Source organism: Adiantum capillus-veneris, chromosome 15 (assembly GCF_014529385.1).
Source record: "Adiantum capillus-veneris isolate H3 chromosome 15, ASM1452938v2, whole genome shotgun sequence".
Lineage (NCBI taxonomy): Eukaryota > Viridiplantae > Streptophyta > Polypodiopsida > Polypodiales > Pteridaceae > Adiantum > Adiantum capillus-veneris.
The window spans coordinates 45841469-45858514 of record NC_140945.1 but is presented as its reverse complement, the minus strand read 5'-3'; positions in this window follow the sequence as shown (position 1 = coordinate 45858514).

Below are 17046 nucleotides of genomic sequence, written 5' to 3'. Positions count from 1 at the left end.
TTGCAGGAATGGGAATTATCTCACCTTTGTCATTCATAATGTGTTGGTTCCATGTGGACTGAGAACTCTACTGTATTAGGGCTGATTTTTTATATTTTCTGGGCCAAAAACGGTGCCATTTTGGGGATGATCTCTCCTAATTTTAGCGCCAAAACACCAGGTCCAGCGGAATTGAAATGGTGAAGATCTAGTTTTACTTCTTTCCTTGCGTTAGTGATCCCTTTTTTCTTAGATGATGGTTCCTTTTACTTTCCCCATAAGAGAGGGGTTGAGAGAATGTAATAGAAATGGGTAGAGGGAGACAGAAAGAGAGAAGAGAAGAGTGGCACCCGATGGGGTCCCGACCAACCCTCTCAAGGGCTCCCACACCGTTGCCGATGTGGTATGCTTTAGATTGCGTAAATGGAATGTACACACAATGCAATACCTCAAGTGTAGACTCTATTGACTCGAATGATGACTGGCTGATTTGATGCACCTTCAATCCTTCCTGATGTGGGATTGCGGATGGCCACTGAGGGTAGATGTGGGGCTGATTTGCGCTTCAGATGTGAGAGGAATGAAGGACTAAAATCTGGCTGCAAAAACGTAAATTTGCGATGAAAAACGCAGCAAATCTCTCACGTAGAGCAGGGTTGAAAACGCAGATCGCAAAGCAGCGATGATGAAAAGCAGTGGAGCACTTGATGACGATGAAGGAATGGCCGGAGTATCATACCGCATCTTGAATAGGAAGCGTTAGCAAATCTCGCACTACATCACCGACGATGGGCTGAAAATTGAAAACACTGGCTTTCTCTGATGCCAAGAAGTAGCGCTAAAGCGTGGTATTAGGCATGGATCGGAAAATGTTGGCTGATACCCCTATAGAATGGTTGATCTCGTGGGCTGAAAATACTAGCTTGGCTATTTCAAAAAAACCGAGGAAGATGCTCTCCTGCAACTGCCTCTGCAACTTGACTTGAAAATGGAAGCTCTCTTGCTCACCTGTGCCGCCGCTTCCATGGGAGCGGAGCCATTGTCACAACCATGTTTGGCATATCTTGCATTCAATGCGTTTTAAGAGATGATCTTCTAGACGACAAGCCCATTAAGCACTTTAGCATACATATCAACCACTTGCAGATGTGCAAAAGTCCCTCATCTTCCTTGCCACAACCATGTTGGGCATATCTTGCAATGAATATGCTCCAAGAGAGAACATTCTAGACCAAAGCATGTTTAGGGACAATCATGAGCTTCAGATTATGTTGAAGGAACCTTGCCACATCCATGTTGAGTATATTGTGCAATCAACCCATTCTAGGACCAGCTTGTAGATGTCTACTTACCATCTCACAAGCTCCCGGCTGATCCATCCACCCTCTGAGCTTGCCATTGAGTCAAGCCCATCGCGGAGTTGTCACAAAAAGCATCTTAGAAAGCATGACCATCAAGCATTGTACGTGCTTGAGAGCATCACATTTGGCATACATGTCAAAACACACTTTTTTCTGTCTAATTACTCTTCACTTCGCATCTAATGAAAAAAACGCAGCAATCAACGCATTCCAATGCTCTCACGAGGAATGTGAATTCTCTTATCTTTGTCGTTCATAATGTGATGCTTCCATGTGAGCTGAGAACTCTACCATATATTGGGCTAATTTGTTGCGTTTTTTGGGCAAAAAGCGATGCTATTTTGGAGATGATCTCCTCCTATTTTGGGGCCAACAAGGATGCTATTTAAGGACTGATCCGCTGCGGTTCTGGGACCCATGTTAACTGAGTCAACGTCAGTTAACAGAAGCTGCTAAAGACCGAAGACATACGGATGCACAATAAAGATCAACATGAAGAAGTAGTAAAGATTGGAGTTACACATTTTCCATGTTTTCCCAAAATGGTCACGTATTGAAAATTCCCGATTTATTTCAAGCCATTGTAATATCTTAATGTGTTACGGGCTCAATAGGAGTTCCAACCTGTAAAGAATAGGCTAATTACTGTGCCTAGGTTGCAGATTCACTAAGTGGTGGAGCCCTAAAGGGCTTGGGTTCTCGAGCTCATTTGTTGAGAGCACTCTTTGGTGAGAGCTCTTGAGGTGTGTGGCTATGAAGTCCTTGAGCTTCTCCTTGCTCATGAGACTTGATTAACACTAATCAATGATTCATTCTCTCTCACTATGCCTATCTCTTACTTCTTATGATTGCCTATGATGCTTAGATTAACTAGATCTTAACTAATTAGTGGTTAATCCCTCTCTAATCTTGTGTGATTGCCCTCTTTTGCTCGTGTGTGCATGTAGGTTTGATTGGAGAGTGGTGTTCGATAGATCTATGTGTGTGTGCTTGCGATTAGTGTGTTGCATGATATGATTAGTGTTGTGTGCGTCTTGCAATATTCTTCCTGGAAAGTATGACCATCAAGAAATTTACGTGATTTTGTGAGAGCACCACATCAAGCATACATGTGAAAGCCAAATCTTGACACTTTTTATGGTCAAAAACCCTATATTTTGCATCTAGTGAACTAGGCACACCGTTAAGTTCTCACCGGTGCCTCCACTTCCATGCAAGCCATAGTCACAACCATCCAAGGAGTCAACCCATTCTAAGAGACAACGTGTAATCAACATGTTCCTAAAGAGAACCTTACACAAGAAGCCTATCAAGCACTCCATCAAGGCTACAAACAACCAGCATCGAAACACAACTTTCTAAAACGTATGACCATCAAGAACTTTAAGTGCTTTTGTGAGAGCACCACATCCGGCATACATGCAAAAGTAGAATTTGGACACTTTTTCTTCATTTCAAATCTAGTGGAAAAACCGCAGCAATGAACGCATTCAAACCTCTTGCGAGGCCTGTGAGTACTCTCACCTTTGGGACTGATCTGCTGTTGTTTTGGGGCTTTTCTGGAATGTAATTGTAATACCCAAAACAAGCATGCAAGAGATGCACTACCTTGTCTATGCTATCGCCTATGTACACCTACGAGCTCACAAGCTCCCGCAAGCCCTAGTGGGCTGGTCTGGAAAATCTCGAGACTTAGCCAACCACTCTCCGACCTCGCCCTTGAGCTAGGCACACCCGCTGAGATATCACCTATGCCGCCATGTCCATGCAAGCCATTGTCGCTTGTGCTTAACATATCTTGTAATTAATGCGTTCTAAGAGACGACCTTTTGGACAAGAATCCCATCAAGAACTTCCTGTGCTCCAAGAGACAACATCCTAGAATGCATGACCATCAAGAACTTTACGCGCTTTTTTGAGAGCATCACATCTAGCATACGTGTGAAAGTAGAAATTTGACACTTTGTCTAGCCAATTATTCATTTTGCTATGTTGTGCGTATCCTGCAATCAACTTGTTCCAAGAGACGACTTGTAATGTGCATCGAAAGTGATTGACGGTGAATGCTTGGGATGACTACTTAGTGATGTATTTGGTAAATATTGCACGAATGATATTGAGACGCTGATGAGATCATGTTCTAGAATCGTGGGATGAGTTGTAGAAATGTAAGGATAGTGATGGGATCGACAATCAACGACAATGCTATTGGTTGATCTACTAATGTCGATATCGACGATGGCTAAAAATTGAAAAACGTTGACTGATCTAAGGGCTAAATTGAAAAACGATGACTAATCTGTGGGCCAAATCTGAAAACACTGACTAGCCTGCTATCGTGGGATGAATCCCAAAAACGTCGGGCTGATATGGTACTTTGGCCAAAATCTAAAAATGTTGGTTGATCGGGTGGTTGCCGTCATCGGGCCTCAGTGTGCCAAAACACTAGTGTTTCAGGGCTGAAATGTTACTTTCTTGGGGTTGAAAGTGCTTCTATTTTGGGCTGATTTGATATTGTTTTAGCAATGACTTTCTCGTGTTTTGGGATTGAAAACGCTATTGTTTTTTTGGTTGATTTGGAGTGTAATTTTGTGAGCTTGAATGTCCAAAACAGGGCAGAATAAGGGGCTAAAAATTGTTGTTTATTAATCAAAGTGTTGCATATTTTAAGATGTTTGTTGGTCTTAGCACCAAGCCTCACTCATTGTGAGTTTATTTTAACTTTTCTTGTTTGTGATCTATGTTTCAAGGATGATTTGGTTGTACTAATCAAGAATTTTTGTTTTAATTTGACCATGTTTAATGATAAAAGGTGATGGAGGGGCAACCGGAAAGCACCCAAATTACATTAGGAGAGGTTGTTAGTATCCAATCTCGGGATATTCTTGCTAGAGGTGAGTATGGTGGTGGCTCGGGTCAAATTCTTTTGGTAAGCATTCAAAGATCAAATAGTAGGTATCTAGAGACTGACGCAAGACTTTTGCAAACCTGGGTAGCCAAGCATGAGGTTCAAACCGAGACCGAGCTTCCTTGGATTCCCCTTTGTCGGCTAGTGGGCAATGGAGCCATACGCAGTACTAGGGGTAATGTTGTTGAGATAGGGTATAAGTTTAGGCAGGTGGGCTATATGCCACGTCTTGGAAACTTTCTTGTCTCTGAAAGATTTCCCAATGGAGAGACCATCCATGTAATTGAAGAGCATGAGACGAAACGGGATAACTCCTTTTGGGGAAATATCAATCGTCAATTTGACAAGGAGCTTTCACTTTCCCAAGGTTGGGCTCACCTTGTAGGCAAAAAGCTCGTGGTATTGGACAGAAATCATCGTTTATGGGCTTGGACTTCATAAATTAATAATGGTATGTACTAATTGTGGTTCAATAGTAGTAAACTTGACTATTGTTTCACATTGTAATCTTAACAAGGGTTCATATAGCTTGTCATGATGATCCTTTGAAGTACGTGCATGTCAAATACACCATGACATGTTTCTTGGTTGATGAAGAGTGCTCAACGTTGTGCACTCTAGATTGTCTTAACAAGTAGAAGACGTCATGTTCCCTATGCTGGTCTTCTCTAATTCATCTCAAGCGCTTTGGTAGTGATATTGACTTGTGTTTTGAATCTTAAGACAAACCCATATCAAGCGGACATTCCTAAGGGATATTTTCTTAATCAGAAGGCTTGGAAATGGGCAAAGTTGGAAGAAGTATTTTAATGAAGAAACTCTCCAAGAGATTGCTTTTGAAATTGAAGGGAATAGGAAAAGACATCCCTGGATCTGGTGGAAGATACCACTAGGTCTTATTATGTAGTTGTTATACTCGGTAACTCTCTTTAACTTTGACTAGATTTATGATATCCTAAATTGACTATGGTTGCTTATTTGATTGTTATTGTAGACTAAATTTAAAGCGGAGTTGACAAAAAAAATATCAGATGATATGAGATGAAAAAACAAAAACGAAAGGATGAAATTGAGAAAAAATCCAAGAAACTATTCTAGGAAAAAGTGAAAGAAACTGGGAGTGAAATCAAGGAAACCACAATGAAATCTAGAGGATCAGTTTTGGTAGACAAAATTTTAAGGCCAATCAATGCAGCCTTGGAAGCTTTCCAAGCGGGACTTAAAGCAGGCCAAAACATGGAAAACAAATGGAAAAACTATCCTTCTCCAGATATGGAAGCATCTAAGCTTGAAGCTTATCAAAATTTGGTAAGAATTACTCAAGAAATGCTGGAAAAACAAAAACCCAAGCTTGAGAGTATAACGTAACCCGTGGACCTTGTGGTAGAAACTGTTAGCGGGTCATGCGACGGACGTCTATAGCATAGCAATCTGGCACTAACATAATGTCAATACTCAGGGAAGTGACTCGGATAGGGCACAAAGACTCTTTGAGATCGTCAATCTCAAGAAGTGAACCTTAACAAGCTAACACAATAACTCTACATGCAAATCAATCACTCAATGATCAGGGAAATCTGCCTATATTCTTTCTAAGAGCTCTAGGTCATCACGCCATTTTGGCACTTGAACGGACTCGAAATGCAACGAAACTTTAGGAGGAGGTCTAAGATACCTAGATACACTATCCTACCAAGTCTGGTCGTAATCCAACAAGGTACCAAAATCACGATCCATCATGAAAAAGGTCCTGAAAACTACAGTAGAACTATCCAAAAATGTCACACTTTGGTCTAAGAACACTCTCCTATGGTCAAAATGGCTATAACAGTGATTTAGGCACTCAAATTTTCAATTAAAGCTCACATACGTGTAGGGGTGAACCACAACAAAACTGACAATTCTTACACTCAAATGAAAGAGCAAAGAGAGAGGAACACATTACAAGTTTCAAAATTGAAAACTGATTATCCAATCATTAGAAAATTCGATTACAAGTTGGAGCAACTTCGTAGCTTGAGCGTATAAACAGTGGACCTCTTCTTTAAATTGTGAGAGAAATTCATCGTGTGTGGAGTTATGTGAAGTTTCAGTTCCAACAGAAATTTGATTTACCAATACTAGATATGTTTTCCCCTATTTTCGAATTGCTCTTTTGGATTGAGTGTTAGAAAGGAGTGGAAATTTTTGATGTGCCAATGTTGCTTGGATGGAGAAATTTTTATTATTATGAGTGAGAGACATTGTACATGTTTTATAATTATTCAACGGGTCAAATTCATGACGAAATGGCATTCCCAAAATCATATCAAGACCATGCAATGGTGCTACGAGAAATGTACGTGCTTGTGTAAATTCACAAATGCAAACTTCAATAGTGATTTGGGTTTTACAATTAAAATGTTGATTATTAAAAACAGTTTTGACCTTGTGAGGTGATGAGATTTCAGAGAGAGATAGTTGCTGTGTCAAACATGTGGAAATGAAATCATGGCTACTACCATCATCTAACACAATGGTGATACTTTCACCCTTAATAGTGCCTTACACTTTAAACAAAGTGTGAGGAGATATAAGAGTACCTGAGGATGGGTTGTCATCGTTATCATAATCAGGATCATATCCCTCACTATAGTTAGCTTCGACTCCATTGTCGTCGGGTATCTTCGATGAGGTTAAGAGTAGCTCCGTGGGGGCGGTTATTGTTGAAGGGTTTTTTACTTGAATTTTTGTTGACTCCATTGAAAAGGCCATTGGATTGACCATTGCCCTTAGCATGGCCATTTGGGCACTTATTTGCATAGTGACTATACTTAAAGCATTTAAAACACTTCACCTTTTTGTTACCATTAGAATTTGGAGGAGAACGTTGGTTGAAAGAATTTTGGTTGCCTCGTTGCTGGGTGTTGTTGTTGTTGTTGCTTGTATGAGGTTGAGCAATTGTAGGAGAATTGTCGAATCTACGTCTTTTAAAAAAAGTACGGCTTTGGTGTTTGTTTCTGTCAAAGTTAGTAGAGAAAGGAGGTCTCTTGTTGCGGTTAGTGTTAGCAGGTTGATCACTGTGAGAGGGTTGTGCACCTTTATTCTTTTCTGCATTGAGAGCCAAATTAATAGACTTTGATAGAGAATCTGGTTCAAACATATCTACCTCAGCACCAATTTGTAGTGCCAAGCCTGATATGTACTTATGCTTCAATTTCGTGCGACTAACATGTTCAATAGCTTGCAATTGAATTAAACAATTACAAAAACGGTCAGTGTAACCCTGTACATCTTCATTTTGACCCTATCGAATTAAATCCCATTGATGGCGTACTTTAGCTTTGTACTGTGTGGGCAAAAATTGGGGTAAAAACACTTTTTTAAATGCATGCCAGGTGCGTGGTCTTTTCCTATGCTGTTTGGTGGCATTCCACCACAATGTAGTGTTGCTAGTGAGATGATTTGATGCACATTTTACCATTTCACGCTCGGGAAAGTCTTCATCATGAAAATAGTCATCTAGTTGACTAACCTATGCTAGAACCGTGCTAGCATATTTAGTGCCATCAAAATCCTTGAAAGTGAAGGCTTTTCTGCTAATTTTGTTTTTCTTGGATGTCAGTGCAGATTCGGTGCGTGCAAAATGCAATAATTTATCTTCAAGTTATTGCCTTTGCATGCGTTCATATGTGAGTGATTGTTGCAGATTTTGAACTTGTTTCGCAATTGTGGGTGCCTGAGGAAGGTGTGCCATGATTGCATGCTTTATATATATATATATATATAATTTTTAAAAAATAATGCTTTAAAAAAAGGCTATTTACTGATATTTACAGGTACAATATGTGGAATGAAAGAGTAAAATAAATAACAGAAATGTAATGTACTTAGCTGAAAAAGTTCGGTGGCCTCCAATCTGGAATGGCGATGTGCTAGGAAATTGCCAGAAAAGTGGACGTTCCGCTGTACGTCTGCAAGTTGAGCCAAGTTGCGTGGCGTCTGATCTCCCTTATCCTCCCAAAAGAAGACAACAATATCAATTGTAGAAGAGGGATCCGCAGGTTATTCAAGTGATTTTTTTTTTCAATTTGAGATAGTCGGTGTAGGTTGGAGAAGCCGATAATTTTTGCTGCAAAAATATTTGGCAACTGTGGAAATCTCCCGTGCCAATACCAACCCGTTGACTTGTAAGAGGGGAAAGTCGAGCTTCTTGGACTTACCATGGTGGTTATCCTTCCATTTCTTGATGGCACTCTATGAGTTCGATATCTATTAAAAAACAGTGACCGAATGGGGAAGACTCGATTGAGTTGGAAGGTGAAGGCAGGGGGTGTAGCTCACTCGGTAGTGAACTTGAGCAATAAGCTGTGGCTCGAGGTTAAGCAAGGGCGCCTTCTTTTTTTTCTAAGAAAAGGTTGGAATTTTGGGCGGCCGTCCACTGTCTTTTTAATTTAAGGCCACACCTTTTATAAAAGGTGTGTAACCTTGTGCATGAACTGCAAGTCGTAGCTGACAGCGCCCCGAGCAGGCAAGAGGTACCGAGCACCGTGCAGAGCGAGGACGAATGTGATTGCAGGGTGAGCGCTTTATCCAGAGGTCCTCTGCGACCCGTTTGAGGGTAATCTCCAGCGCTTTGGTGACGGTTGCAGTCTGTATGGGCTGAACGCAGGGCCTCATTCCCGCAAGCAAGAAAGCCGAGTAGCTTGCGAGTAAGGTTATCGACTTTGGTGAAGTTCGGCACAGGTGATTGTATGCGACAAGGGTCATATACCACATAATCTCGTGTGAGATGCAGTACCCACAGAATATATCATCCTTCTTCCTCTTTATTTATTCTTTCCGATACCGTCCTCCATGAGAAACCAATTACTCGATTGCAAGTATTTTTCGAAACCAAGAATCTTCCAACCCTCCAAGACTTTCTGCTTTCTTCTTGCCTTCACAATCCGCACTGATTATGCATTCAAATTGAAAGTTCAAACTCAACATACCGTCTTTTGACCATCATGAAGCCAAAATTGAAAACCGCTTGCCAATTAGTCGCCGATTCACCACCGATTAGCAACCAAGCAAAATTTGTTTTGCAAATTTGATCGATTAAGTTTTGAATTTCCACAAATCCTTGAGTCTTTGTATTGAAAATTTGATAAATTGCAATTTTGAGATTGTCAATTCAAGAAATTCCCTTCTTGCAATTGAAATCTGATGCCATTAGCTTGAACCTGTTATCTCTGATACTACTGTTGCGAGAAGAGGGGGAGATCGACCGCTGAAGCTATTCAAGACATGCTCCAAAACATCACCATCAACCTCTCCACCTCTTCTTCCAATTTCCAAGCACACACACACACACACACACCTAGAACAAAGAATTGACATAGACATGCTTGTAAGAGAGTGTAAGAGATGGAGACTAGACTAGAGAGTACACAACAAATAACCATAGCATAAGAGAGTAGAGAAGAGAATCTACAAGAGAAAGGCTTAAGACTAGCCCCAAAATCCCCGGCACCTCTCTTGTGGAGTTGGTATTTAATATATTATTTTTGAGTTTAAGGGGCCAAAAATTGAGTCCCCTCTTTTTACAACCACTTCACTTTTGTAAATGAGTGAAGCTCATTAGTTCTTGCATGACCCATAAGGGGAGTTCCCACTACAACTATTTACAGAGCCATAGTGGATTATTGAAATGATATTCTAAACTACTGTGCAAATATAAAATGGCCAAGAGTAATTGCCGGCGCCTCTTCATCAACTCCCCGCATTCCACTCTACAAAATCATCATCAACTCAATTAGAAAACAAATAGATAGCACATAATTAACCATTACACCAGCTATCCCTATTGCAGCTGACCACTACAACAGGAGGGTGCCCAGTCTCGTAACATTTAAGCACTCAAATCTGTAATTAAGGCTCACTAACGTGCAGTTGCGAACCACAATAAATATGACAATGCTTACACTTAAGTGGAAGAGCAAAGAGAGAGGAACACAATGCAAGTTTCAAAATTGAAAACGAATTACCCAATCATTAGTTGCGATGATTACAAGTTGGAGCAGCTCGTAGCTTGAGCATCCGTACAGCAAAGCTCTTTTCTCTTCTCTAAAGATAAGCCTTCTCTCACATTAAAGTTATTCAAATTTTTACCTAGGGCTTTATAAATGGACAGTGGCCAGTTCACATGGACCTTTACAAATATCATGACAACATTACAACTCAAGGAATTGACCTTCTACTCTGGAATGAAGATTTACACAGAGCATCACTACACTAGCTCCACAAAAAAATAGACTACAAATGTGGTGTCCGGCTACGTGTCCGGCCAGGTGGACGCCTGTTAGAATTCGATCTGTCTCTTAAGAATCCCAGCTTCCTATATCGTGTCATCCCTTGACAGAACCTTGTGCAGTCTTGTCATAGGGTTGCCTTCAACTTTGTCTGCAAGGTTGGTCTTCATCTTGGGAAGTGCTTTGTCATTGATAAATCTCCCCCCTTCCTTGAGTGATTCATATCTGCCATGTTGTTGATTTTTGATTTGATCTTTGATTTTTGAAGAAATCGTTCTTCTTGTTGTGCATTTGCCTCTTTGTTGCCAATCTCAGCTGCCATAAAGATGGATATCGATGTGTCTGAACTTGTAGAACTGATCCTCTTTGTGGCATATACTTTATGGTGGATTTTCCTTCAAGGTCCACTACAATTTGAGTTTTCAATTTTTGATGGATCTTTGTTGCTCACGATAAGCATGTTGTGATTTACCACTTTATCTCCAAGTCGTTGATAATTGATTTGGGTAGCCATTTCCTTATTGTTGATGTAGAGGAATATATACAAGAAGGTGATATTGACGGTTTCTAGAGTAGGGTCTTAAAACCTGAATGACCAAAGGGAAAAAACTCGGTGGGAAAAAAGTACCTTTGGTATACGCTCTTATTGGATTTGAGCATGTGGATGTGAAGTACCTGTCATGCAAGGTGAGTGCTTGGGAGAAAAAAAGGAAGAGTTCCTAATGCAAGTGCCAATTATGGGACATTCTATATGCTTATGAGAAATTTTCAAACAAAAGCATGCGGTGGGAAAGATGGATTTGATGGGTGCTTCAAGGAACAAATGTAGCACATGTGACATTAAAGGATGTCGCAATAGTTTCAATGTAGAAGCTTCTGCACTCATTCTTCACTATGTTGAATGCGTGAGTGTCTTTTCGACTTCTTCCTTCACTTACCACTATACTACAATGACTTCAACTCTTATGCTCACCTATACCACCATGAGCGACACAATTTAATTATGCTCAACTCTTCCTACTTGAACAATACCTTGAATAACCAAGACGCTTAGACCACATAGAATATCACATGAAGGTTTGAGGCTAATGCCTCGCTCATTTAGTGGCTTAGGTACCCGACTCTGACTTTTATGCCATGTATTTTTAATGACAACTTGGAATTACCTGCTCAAGGCCAGAAACCCAATTCCATAAGTTCTAGAAATTAAAGCCTCTTCCATTGTGTTCGCCATTGGATGCCACCATTTTGTTGAGTAGGTTGGCATACTTTGGCTCCTCTTGACTTGCTTGTCGTATGTTCACACTGCTTTGTGAAACAAGTCCTTCAACTCTTGTACGGACTGATGTAGCCTTTTTGTTATTTCCCATGAGAAGTGGTTGTCGAGAGGTGTGTGTTCTTTGTGATTGAGTTTCCACTAGCAATTTTGGAACCCACCTTGTCTTTGGTCCGTGTGTGATCATATTTTGCATTTTCTCCTTTTGATTGATGACTTGCTGGACACTAGGCTTCGGTAGCAAGATTTGATGATTTCCATTCACTTTGTCGCACCATTTTTTGTAAGCCAGAGTCGCATAATCAAGTTCCAATGGGCGTAGTTATCATCCTTCAGTTTGTCACTAGCACTCAAGCAAGGGAGGGTCATACTAAATTTGCAAGATCCAAAATTAGGGGCTCCTTCTCACACTCCAAGGGGTGAACGCAACAACACCCAAACTGATCCACAAACTCTACAAGGGGGTGTAAGCCTTGCAACTTCACACTCCCAAAAGGGGCATCACACAAATACCAAGATTATCTCCAAAGCTCTCCAAAAATTGCTACAAAAAAGGCTCCAAAAACCCTCCTTTCAAGCCGCCCATTAGGAAGAGGATGAGGTCTAGGAGGGCCTCTTTATTTTCCATGAGATTATGGAGGTGATTAACATTTTGACGTATAGGTGCATGCCATGTGTGCAAGAATGGTAGCTGTGTAAGAGAGGTGTAAGAACTTTATGATTTTGGACCTTCCATAACTCCTACATACGATCTCTGATTTGAGCGGAGATAATAGATTTGTAATCTACACGCCGATCTCTTTTCATAGATATGTTACTTGATATAGTTTTGCCCGCTAGATTTTAAATTTCATTTTGGGGAGAAAATTTGAATTTAAATAAACTAGCCGTTTTGCCTGTTAGAATTCAAAATCTCTCCTTTGATTGCTTTCTTAATACTAGAGGTTTGACTTCCTTAAACTGCCAAATAAAGAGGCCTTCCTAGACCCCATTCTCTTCCTAATGAAGGCAGTCAACGATTATTTCTCTCGACCCCCTTATAATGTCGATTCACAACAATTCAAGAGACTCTCTCTCTCTCTCTCTCTCTCTCTCTCTCTCTCTCTCTCTCTCCTTGGTCTCTTTGCTGCCACATCATCCCCTTTCACACTTGCAACTTGATCCTTGTTGATATTTGGAAAGTGGGAAGCTTGAAAGGATCACCTTTGAGCGTGCAATACATGAAATGTAAAAGTAGGGATCAAAAGCCTCCCATGCAATGTGTAATTGTTGATGATGCATTGAAAGCAATTTACAAGGAAGAGCAACACAAGTTTTATTGGCATATTAGTGGGTGGGGCGGGGGGGGGGGGCAATAGCTATCATTTCCATGAGTTGACTCCCAGTCAAAAAATCGCATAGAGCCAACCTAAACCTCACTAGCCACTCAAACACATATATGGCACTCATTTTTTTTCTCTTGTCTTCTAGACAAGGAATGTGTGAAAATTTTGGCCTTCTATGATTTTTTGAGAGTTGTGGTGACATGTTTTGTGACATATTTTCACTTTTCAAATTAGAGTTGCGTTCCATGGCGTACTTGTAGGGGATGCAACATTTGTGCCCACATGCATTGTAAGTGCAAGGAAGTAGTCCCACTACTGCTATAAAGCCTGCACCCTCCCACACGCTACACACCTAAATATAGGCAATGGTTCTAGAGCCTTCTACTCAAAACTTTTGAAAGCAATCCTGCATAGGCAGCTAGTGAATAGTGCACGCGAATGCTTGGACAAGTGAGAAGTGATGCAAATATTGGGAAAAGGCTATATATTTACTTGGTGAGCAAAAGGTTGTTTTCTGGCTCCTTGAGCCCACAAGCAGCCACTTGGCATGATTGAAGGCACTACCAACAACTCGAATTGCATGGCGAAGAGGTTCACAAGAATTTGAAAAAACAACAACAATGATCTTTTATGCTTCTTCTTCAAGAATAGCACTTGCATTGATAGGCTCAAAACGCTTCCTGAATACTTCATCAAAGGTTTGCTATTTTGCTCGATCGAGGGTGCATCCAAGCTATTAGGTTAAACCTAGATTCACCTATAGGAAAATACTCTATCTATTTGGTCTATGATATATGAGGCATATAAGCCACCACATGACCATGAACTCTCACCCATGTGAAGAGCCAAGCCACCTAGTCCGCCCAGATTGAATGCTAGTAAATGCTAGTCAAGGGACACACATCATTTCCTACATCAATTTTCCCATCTTCAAGTGTTGTATAAGCACACTCAATGTACTCAATTGATCATCAAGAAATCTAGCATATTTACACTTTGCAGTAAGTTTACGTCTAAGTGTTGTCTCATCTAATATGATTAGGTTATGCCAGCCTTGAACATCACCAATCTTAATCCACCATGAGCTAACTCTAATCCCCACATGTGGTATCAAAGCATGCACGTAGGTATTCTTGTTTCTACCTGGATTAGATCCTCCATTAGTATTTCATTTGGCCACAATAAACACAAGGTAACCTTATTGTAGCTGCTCATCACTTGCTCGTCGTCATACTTTTGCTTGCGACCAATTCTAGCAAAAGGTATTTAGCCGTGTTCTCACCTCGTCATCAGATGTTGGTTTCGCTAATGCGCATTGCTTGCTACTGAGCTAGCCCATCTTTGTCTATAGCTTGTAAAATATAGGCTAGAGCACCTCTAAACGCTAAACCACAGCTTTGTGTACAAGTGAAAGTTGGAAGTGACAACCCAGCACCCCGCTATCCTTTTACACACACATGACAAGATGTGCCTTGGTAATTTTCAGGCTCTCTTCAACACATTGTGATCAAGCGGCCCCATAGCTTTATTTTTGACTTGCCTGCAACACTTCTCACGGCACGGCCTGCTTTGAGCTCTACATGCACATGCATGAAGCCTTTTCTACATTTGTATTTTGCATCCTTATATTCGGGTTTAGAAACTTCCAAAAGAGAGATTCTCTCCATTGTTATGACCACCCAATGCACTTACACAAGCATCGAATCTTTTGCACGCAGAAAACGATTTCCGCACACAATTGTGAACACCTCTCTAGAGACAGCACAATGATCTTATGAGCACGAGAATTAGACATTGCCACTTAAGTGGTAAGACCTTTCTCATGATGAACAAACATAAGGAGTACACTACACTCCAACACATAATCAATGATTATCGCATAAAGAGGAACGTGAAAGACCGACGCATGAAGAATGAACCATGAGACGTATGGACAAAAAACTACCCTCTAACCTTGCATGAATAAATCCAAGTGTGATCCAAGAATGACGAATCTTTGTAGAACCATGTCATGATGTATCAAAATGTGAACTCATGTAATTCATTAAAAGATGCTCTTGTGAGCCATGAGCTAATGAATCCATTCAAAACTAGCCATGATGTATCAAGCATACCTAACATGAATCTAGGTTTGAGGGGGCGTTTGTTAGGGTAAATCTAGATTCACCTATAGGAACCTACTCTATCTAACTGGTCCTATGATATATGAGACATATATTCCATTACATGGCCATGACCTCTCACCCATGTGAAGAGCCAAGCCACCTAGTCAGCCTACATTGAATGCCAAAGAATGCTAGTCAAGTGACACACATCATTGCCTACATCAACATTCCCATCTACGATTTTTTGAGAGTTGTGGTGACATGTTTTGTGAGATACTTTCACTTTTCAAATTGGAGTTGCGTTCCATGGCGTACTTGTAGGGGATGCAACATTTGTGCCCACATGCACTGTAATTGCAAGGAATCAGTCCCACTACAGCTATAAAGCCTGCATGCTACATGCCTAAATATAGGCAATGGTTCTAGAGCCTTCTACTCAAATTTTTTGAAAGCAATCTTGCATAGGCATCTAGTGAATAGTGCATGGGAATGCTTGGACAAGTGAGAAGTGTTGCAAATATTGGGAAAAAGGCTATATATTTACTTGGTGAGAAAAGGGTCTTTTTTTGGCTCGTTGAGCCCACAAGCAGCCACTTGGCATGATTGGAGCCACTACCGACAACTCCAATCGCATGGCGAAGAGGTTCACAAGAATTGGAAAAAAGAACAACAATGTTGTTTTATGCTGCTTCTTCAAGAATACCGCTTGCGTTGATAGGCTCAAAACGCCTCCTGAATACTTCATCAAAGGTTTGCTACTTTGCTCGATCTAGGTTGCATCCAATCTATTAGGTTAAACCTAGCTTCAATTATAGGAAAATGCTCTATCTATTTTGTTTGTGATATATGAGGCATATATGCCACCACATGACCATGACCTCTCACCCATGTGAAAAGCCAAGCCACCTACTCGGCCCACATTGAATGCTAGTCAAGTGACACACATCATTGCCTACATCAAGATTCCAATGTCCAAGTGTTGTATAAGAACACTCAATACACAATTGATCATCAAGCAATCTAGCATATTTACACTTTGCAGTAAGTTTTCTTCTAAGTGTTGTCTCATCTATTAGGATTAGGTTATGCCAGCCATGGACATCACGAATCTTAATCCACCATGAGCTAACCCCTAATCCCCACATGTGGTATCAAAGCATGCATGTAGGTAGTCTTGTTTCTACCTAGATTAGATCCACCATTAGTATTTCATTCATCCGCTTGCATATAGGATTTAGTTCTTGCATTTAATCATAATCGCATTTTTCTTTGCTTGGTTATATTGGAGAAAAACATTAAGAGATCCCTCTACTGCTAGCAAAAGTAAGCAAGTGCACATTTTGAGAATTAAAAGTGGTTTTACGGCTTCATTCTTGGTATCTCCTACGTGTAAAGGGAAACACCCACTTGAAGTACCTCATCAACCGCTCAGTTTTACTTTGCGTCCACTTGCACACCTCACTGTCTAGAACCTTTTGTTTTGTTGCACCATCAATGGTCTGCTTCTCGACGTTGTCCATATAATACTCAATAAACCTCGCCACCAAATATCAAACTGCCTGAGCTTTAGGGCGTGCACAGAGCGATCCCATGTCTCAAGCGAAGTAAGCTCGGTCCACAACAGCCATTCTTCACATGTTGGTTCCTCGACCACTACCATCAACTCCTCCCAAACCATCAGTTCTCTTTTATAGGTGCTAGCCCATTGGTTCTCATTAATTTGTTTCCATCACTCCATCAATGCACAAGAAGGAGCCACAATAAACAAAAGGGAAGCTTGTTGTAGCTGCTCATCACTTGCTCGTCGTCATACTTTTGCT